General features: G+C 38.8%; 1 protein-coding gene and 1 non-coding gene across 2 annotated transcripts in view; one reads left to right on the forward strand and one right to left on the reverse strand.

The window, feature by feature from the left end:
• LOC102485690 (hephaestin) overlaps positions 1 to 553 on the reverse strand; it is a 15058-nt gene extending 14505 nt beyond the window's left edge. The window contains exon 1 of the mRNA XM_006145947.3: positions 449 to 553. The gene's annotated coding sequence lies outside the window, so the exon portion shown is untranslated. The remainder of the gene's footprint in view (positions 1 to 448) is intronic.
• A 2400-nt stretch (positions 554 to 2953) lies between these two features.
• Positions 2954 to 3062, forward strand: LOC114007360 (U6 spliceosomal RNA). Its single transcript, XR_003548990.1, has one exon. It is a non-coding gene; the product is annotated as a U6 spliceosomal RNA (small nuclear RNA).
• Positions 3063 to 6777: the final 3715 nt, after the last annotated feature.

The raw sequence follows: 6777 nt of genomic DNA on the forward strand, positions 1-6777 counted from the left end.
TATATATATATTGCTTAATAAATGATTGCTGATGGCTGACTGTAGATGGGGAGTGAGATAGATGAACCCATTTTCTATATGAAAAAAAGGCAGAATCACTCATCTAAAGTTATATCAAAGACAAATGTAACCTCCTAGAACTATAACCCCATTCTCCTGATGACTAACCTCACATTTTATTTTGTTTTAATGAGACTATGCTGTCTTACAGAATCCAAAAAGAAGAAAAAAGGAAGAAAATCTTTAGAAAAAATATCCAAATATCCATTCCCTTCACCCCATGTCTTTGTCTATTAAAGTAAGTGCAGCATGTGAGAAATTTTCCCCAAATCCTAGACTCTAGTATCTCAGGACTGGGCTTCTCATTACAATTGTTTAATAGGTTATTTATGCCAGGCAGTTTGCCCATTTCTGACACCCACCACTAGACAGTCCATCTTTTCTTTACCTTGATGGGTTCCACTGCAGAATAATAGATCCAGGAAACACAAGCAGAGTCATTGGGTCCAGGGCCAGATCTTTCTGGGATGTTCCATTGATATGTGAGCACCTCACCTGGAAAGGGTAGCAAAAGATTTCCAGTTGCAACAGGTCAGAAATTTCTTTTGATTCCCAGGTCTCATCAAGAAGCTATGGTAGGTAAGTCTCAGCACCTTTAAAATATTTTCCATCAGGGACCAGCAGTTAGCATAATGGCTATGTTGTCGAACTCCCATGTAGTTGACCACGGTTTAAGTCCCAGACCCAGTGGCTTAAACTCACGCCAGGCGTGTGTGTGTGCATGCCCAAGATCCCAAGAGAAGAATGGAGAAGTGATTGCACCATGACCATCTCCCCTAGGAGGTGATTTCTCACTTTCTATCTCTCTGTCTTTCTGGTGAGTGCATGTACCCTATAACAAAAACCTCTCCACACACACATATATATATTTTTTTTTTCCATCATACCCACACCAGTCTCTATTTTAATTTTGTGACTGCTCTTTTTTTACTTCCTAGGACACCTTCAACCTCCTTTACTTTACCTATCTTTGAAAACACAAGTCCAGTCTTCTAGTAAACCAGCACTAGCACTGTTCTCTCTCTGTGTAACGTTCTCTCTATTTCAGTTGTGTTTGGTCTATTTTTTCTGCAGCTTCCTCATAAGTACAGCTGTTTCTAGCAAGAACCCATCTCCAGCTCTCTTCTCCTCTCTTTCCACACTCTCCAAGAAAGCTTTCAATTACGTTTCTGATGCAATTTTTTTTATCTATGTGTAGATGCTTCTTAAATATTTAGTTTCAACCAGACCTCCCTTGTTACAAAGCTCTAATCATAAATTTTCAATTGGATACTGGATATCTGTTAAAGATTGTCCTGATAGCACTTCAAAAACTAAAATTATTATGAACTCATCTCCCTCCTTTGAAAAACTACTCTGTTTTCCTATCTGTGTTCCTAGTGTTTAAAACTAAAATCATCACTCTTCTAGGTATTCAGACTTAAAACTTTAGTCTTATTTGCCTCTTCACCTTCATGAATTCAATATCTAACCAAATAACAATTCTTACTGATTCTACCTCTATATTATATATTTTTTTGAGAGATTTTCACTGTAGGGCGAGTGCGCTCGCCAGACAGACAGAGAGAGACATAGAGACAGAAAGCGAGAAATCACCCCCCAGGGGGGATGGTCACGCCACAATCCCTTCTCCTCCATTCTCCTCTCGGGATCTTGGACACGCACGCACACGCGCCCGGCGTGAGTTTTAAGCCACCAGGTCCGGGACGCGAACCGCGGTCAACTACGTGGGAGTCCAGCGACATAGCCATTACGCTAACTGCTGTTTCCCACTACCTCTATATTATATTTTATAGCCATTCTATCTTCCTTTCAATTCCCTCTACTGACACCATACTTTAAATTCTTGTGTCCTAAGTGAACCTCCTGATATATCTTTGCCCCTAGCCTGCACTCTAAAATTCAACCTTCAATTGATGCCATATTAATCTTTTCCATAACAGCATTATTGAGATATAATTTACATACTGTACAGTCATTTGAAGTATACAAGTCAATGCCTTCTTGTATGTCCAAAGAGTTTTGTAACCACCACACAATCCATTTGAAACATCTCATTACCAACTCAAGGGGAAAAAAAAAAGTATTAATCTTCCTGTAATCTACCTATCTACCCCAAAGCAATCATTAATCTACTTCTGTCCATATAGATTTGCCCATTCTGAACATTTCTTTTTTTTTCTTTTTTGGAGAGTTTTTTTTTTTCTTTTCTCTATAGGGTGCGTGCACTCGCCAGACAGACAGATAAACATAGAGACAGAAAGTGAGAAATCACCCCCCCCAGGGGGAATGGTCACACCGCAATCCCTTCTCCTCCATTCTCCTCTTGGGATCTTGGGCATGCACGCATACGCGCCCGGTGTGAGTTTTAAGCCACGGGGTCTGGGACACAAACTGTGGTCGACTACGTGAGAGTCCAGCAACATAGCCATTATGCCAACTGCTGGTTCCCCTGAACATTTCTTATAAATTCTTCCATTGAGTAAAATGTTTTCATGATCCACTCATATTATAGCAAGTGTAAATATACAATTGCTTTATATTGCCAAAGAATATTCCATTATATGGATGTATTGCATTTTATTCATCCAGTCATCAACTAACCCAGATGAACATTTTTTTAACTATTATAAACAATGTTGGTTTTAACATCAGCATACAAGTTTTCACATAAATGTATTTCCATTTTTCTTGGATACATACCTAGGAGTGAAATTCCTGGACTATATGGCAATGCTATATTTAACCAACTGAAGACTTTTCAAACTGTTTTCCAGATGCACCAATTTTATATCCCCACCAACAATGTATGAGGATTCCGTTTCTCAACATCTTCATAAAAAAATTGTCTTTTCAAATTTTTAATAATTTCAAACATAAAGGTAAAAATCATGTGTGCTCACTTTAGCCGCACATGTACTAAAATTGGAACAATACAGAGAAGATTAGCATGGCCCCTGTGCAAGGATGACATGCAAATTCACGAAGCATTCCATATTATTAGCAATTAGCACACATAAGAGGAAAATGGAAAGAAGACAAAAGTATCACCTAACATGGTGCCTCAGAGAACTGGAAAAGCAACAACAACAACAACAACAAAAACTCCAGGAGAAAGGAAATAATAAAGATATGAGCAGTAATAAATGAAATAGAAAATAAACAAACTATACAGAAAAAAAGGAAAGTAAAAGCTGGTTTTTTGAAAAGATAAACGAAATCAATACACCACTAGCGAGACTTACTAAGAAGAAGAGAGAAAAGAACCAGGTGAATCAATTCTGCAACGAAGCAGGTAGTATAACAACAGACATAGTAAAAACACAAAACATGATTAGAGGATACTATGAACAACTATATGCCAAGAAACAAGACAGTCTGGATGAGATAGACAAATTCCTGGACACATGTAATCTACCAAGATTGAGCCAGGAGGATACAGAAAGTCTGAATAGGCACATAACAAGCCAATAGATTGAATCAGTAATAAATAACCTTCGAACAAAGAAAAGTCCTGACCCTGATGGCTTCACCTCTGAATTCTACAAAACGTTCAAAGAAGAGTAAACCTCCATTCTGCTCAAGTTATTTCTAAAGATCCTAATTCATTCTATGAAGCCTCGATCACTCTTATCCTTAAAACAGATAAGAATAGGACAAGGAAGGAAAACTATAGATCAATATATCTGATGAATGTAGATGCAAACATTCTCAACAAGATATTAGCAAATCATATCCAACAAATTATAAAAAAGATTATACATCATGATCAGGTAGGCTTTATCCCAAGGAATGCAAGGTTGGTTCAATATGTGCAAAACCATAAATGTAGTACACCATATTAACAGAAAGAAAGATTAAAAAAAATATTATCACATCAATTGATGTAGAAAAAGCATTTGATAAGATACAACATCCCTTCATGATCAAGACTCTCAGCAAAATTGGCATAGAAGGGTAATTTCTCAACACAATAAAAGATATCTATGAAAAACCCATAGTGAACATCATCCTGAATGGAGAAAAGCTGAAAGCTTTTCCACTAAAAAAGCGTACAAGATAAGGAAGCCCACTTTCTCCACTCCTTTTCAATATAGTACTGGAAGTCCTCGCCAATGCAATAAGAAAAGAGAAAAAAATAAAAGGCATTGAAATAAGAAAAGAATAGGTGACATTCTCTCTCTTTGCAGATGACATGATAGTATACATAGAAGACCAATGGTTTCCCTGACAAAATTTCTGGAACTAATACATGAACAGAGTAAAGTTGCAGGATACAAAATCAACACATAGAAATCTATAGCATTTCTATATATGAACAATAGGCAGACTGAGCTAGAACTGAAAAAACTAATTGCATTTACCATAGCCACAGAAAGTATAAGATACTTAGGAATAAAACTAACCAAAGAAGTTAAAGACTTCCCCAAGGAAAACTATGAGAAGCTACAAAAAGAAATTGAAAATGACACAAACAAAGTGGAAGAACATCCCATGTTTTTGGATTGGAAGTATATAATCAAAATGGCAATTCTATTCAAATTAATCTACATATTTAATGCAATCCCAGTCAAAGTACCAGACACATTCTTCACAGATCTAGAAAAGACAATCTTAAGATTTGTGGAATCATAAAATACCTTGTATTGCCAAAACAATCCTGCACAAGAAAAGTGGAGTAGGTGGCATCTCACTCCCTGACCCAAAAATATACTGCAAAGTGGTGGTAATGAAAACAGCATGATACTGACACAGAAATAGACAGGTAGACCAATGGTACAGAATACAGGCCCCAGAAATAAATTCTCAAACATGTAATCAACTGATTTTTGACAAGGGGTACCAGTCAATCCAGTGGGAAAAGGAAATCCTTTTCAGCAAATGGTGCTGGAAAAACTAGATTTCCACCTGCAGAAAGATGAATCTGAACCCCTATCTCTCACCATTGACAAAAATCAACTCAAGGTGGATCAGCGATCTAAGACCTCAAACTATAAACGTGCTCCTGGAAAACACTGGGGAAACTCTGGGAGACATTGTGGTAGGCAAAACCTTCTTAAATAAGACCCCCAAAGCACAGTCGCTAATCCTGAAAATAGACAAGTAGGATTACTTTAGACTAAGAAGTTTCTGCATGGCAAAAGACACAGTAATTAGTGTGAATTGACAGCCCTCAGAATGGGAAAATATTTTTGTAAACTATGCATCAGATAAGGGATTGATAACCAGAATACACAAGGATCTCAAGCAGCAGTTCCAAAAAAAGATGATTAACCCTATGAAAAGATGAGAGAATGAACTGGAAAAAAAAAAAAACAAAAACACTCTCTAAGGAAAAAATGCTCAACATCCCTCATGGAAAGGGAAATGCAGATCAAAACAACAATGTGATGCCACTTAACCCCAGTCAGAATGACTAAGTTTAAAAAAAAAAAAATGATGAGTGCTGACTGGGGACGAGGGTGGAGGGTGAGAGTGAAAGAGGAACTCTCTTATACTCTTGGTAGGAATGTAAATTGCTCCAGCCATTGCGGAGAACAATTTGGAGATTCCTCAAAAATCTGCAAATAGGACTACCATATGATCCAGCAACCCCACTCCTTGGTATCTACCCCAGAGACAGAAGAATTCTTAATTGGAAAACTGCTTTTACATCAATATTTATTGCGGCAGTATTCACAATGGCTAAGACAGGGAACCAATCCAAATGCCCACCAACAGATAAATGGATTGAAAAACTGTGGCAGAGTAGTTCCGGACACCAGGCGGACTGAGACTGCAGGCCCGACCCTTCCGAATCTTCACGCATCCCCACCGTTTCTCCTCCTTGGACTCCAGATTGGTTGTCTGGGACTTTAAGGTGAATTCCCACTCCACATCACCCGCAATCCAGATCGAGCCGGCCAGTAGTTCCAGACACCAGATGGACTGAGGCTGCAGGCAAGACCCTTCCGAATCTTCATGCATCCCCACCGTTCCTCCTCCTTGGACCTCAGGTTGGTTGTCTAGGACTTTAAGGCAAACTTCCACCCCACCCCTCCTGCAATCCGGACCAAGCCGGCCAGTGGTTCTGGACACCAGGCGCACTGAGACTGCAGGCCCAAGCAACCTGGTCCTGTCACTCATCCTATGACCCTTTCCCACTAGCCTTTGGACTCTCTGGATTTTGGTGATTTGAATAGCGTGCGGCACGATTTACTTTTTTCATTTTGTTTTTCTTCACTCTTGAGGTGTTGCTTATTAGGTCAGTTGGAGGCTCACCACTCCTTAGAAACAGGGAGGACTTTGGGCTATCTAGGGCTAGTGGATCCAGTTAATGGTAATTGTGAGCAACAGGTATGCCAACCATAAGAGAAATCATCAATTTTATAATCCTGTACAACTTTTAACACTCAGAGATCCTTCAAATAAGCTAGGAAGAAACATAGATTCCCTGATGACTAGGAACAATCGTAGAGGCTCAAGAACTATAAACAATCAACAAAAGGCCTCTCCCTCAAGGGAAATCATCAAGCCTACATCACCCACAGTCAATACAATGGACATCGTGGACATGTCTGATAAGGAATTCACAATATTTGTAGTGACCAAACTAACTGAGATGGAAGAGAAAAGAGATGAGGAGCTCCAGGAGATGAGGAAGTCCTTTAACGACTTGAAAGAAGAAATGGATACCTTAAACAAGAACCAGATGGAACTTCTAGGATTGAAGAATGT

The sequence above is a fragment of the Tupaia chinensis genome, unplaced genomic scaffold, assembly GCF_000334495.1.
Source record: "Tupaia chinensis unplaced genomic scaffold, TupChi_1.0 Scaffold000160_1, whole genome shotgun sequence".
In the NCBI taxonomy this organism is placed as follows: Eukaryota; Metazoa; Chordata; class Mammalia; order Scandentia; family Tupaiidae; genus Tupaia; species Tupaia belangeri.